Source organism: Chrysochloris asiatica, unplaced genomic scaffold, assembly GCF_000296735.1.
Source record: "Chrysochloris asiatica unplaced genomic scaffold, ChrAsi1.0 scaffold00061, whole genome shotgun sequence".
NCBI classification, from domain to species: domain Eukaryota; kingdom Metazoa; phylum Chordata; class Mammalia; order Afrosoricida; family Chrysochloridae; genus Chrysochloris; species Chrysochloris asiatica.
In genome coordinates this window covers 14,702,131-14,703,388 of record NW_006408579.1, presented here as the reverse complement: position 1 = coordinate 14,703,388, position 1,258 = coordinate 14,702,131, and positions in this window count along the sequence as shown.

The window sequence follows — 1,258 nt, the reverse complement described above, 5'->3', positions numbered from 1 at the left end:
GGCTAAAACATAACACTTGTGGTGATGGTGCAGGACTGGGCCATGTTTATTCTGTTGTGCATATAGGGTCACTATGAGTGGGAACCAACCAGGGGGTACCTAACAGTAACAATCCTCACAACAATCATAATATATGTTATTATAAACCCTATTTTATAGATGAGGAAACTGAGAGTTAAAAACCCACTGTCATCTAGTCAATTTTGATTTATAGGAACCCTATGTTGGAGTCTTGGTGTGGTGCTGTGGATTAATGCGCTGGACTGCAAAATCAGTTTGAATTTCAATGTCTGAAGTTCAAGGTCACTAGCCATTCCTTGGGAACCCTATAAAGGGTTGCTATGGGTTGGAACCAACTCAGTGGTACATAACAACAACAACATGTTGTTGCTAAGTTCCATTGAGTCAGTTCCACCTCAAAGTGACTCTACATAGTGTTTCCAAGTAGCAATTGGTCAGTTTGAACTGCTGACCCTGTGGTTAGCAGTCCATTGCATATCCTATGGTGCCACACCAGGACTCCACTATAGTGAGTGACCCTATAGGAAAGAGTAAAATTGTTCCTTAGGGTTTCTGAGACTGCAAGTATTTACCGGAAGAAACAGCTTCATATTTCTCCTGTAGAGAAGTTGATGGGCTTGAGCTACCGTTAATTGAAGTTAGCAATCCAATTCTAAATCCACAGTGACACAAGGTCTCCTGCTCCCTGAAGTCAGTTGCGAATAATTAAGAAGACCAAAATTTAGATTCACTTTTGAATTCATTCATCTACAGTTCAATAGCCATTACTACATATTGTTACCTGAGCAGTAATTATGTACTCTAATACTAACTCTGATGTATCGTATTCCATTTGTACACTATCATTTCTCTATAATATGTGGCCCTAAATTGATCAAACATGTAATCAAGATGTATTGATCATTACTGGTGATTTAGGAGCAAAGAAGAAGGATCAGTAGTTGGAAAACATTGCCTTGGTGATAGAAATGATCTTGGAAATCGCATGATAGAATTCTGCAAATTTGATGATTTGTTCATTTTAAATACCTTCTTTAGACAGCATAAGAGATGATTATACAAATGGACCTCTCCAGATAGAATACATAGAACTCAAATTGACTACATCTGTGGAAAGAGATGATGGACAACCTCCATATTATCAGTCAAAACAAGGCCAGGGGCAGATTGTGAAACAGACCATCAATTGCTCAAATGTAAATTCAAACTAAAGCTGAAGAAAATGAAAACAAGTCAA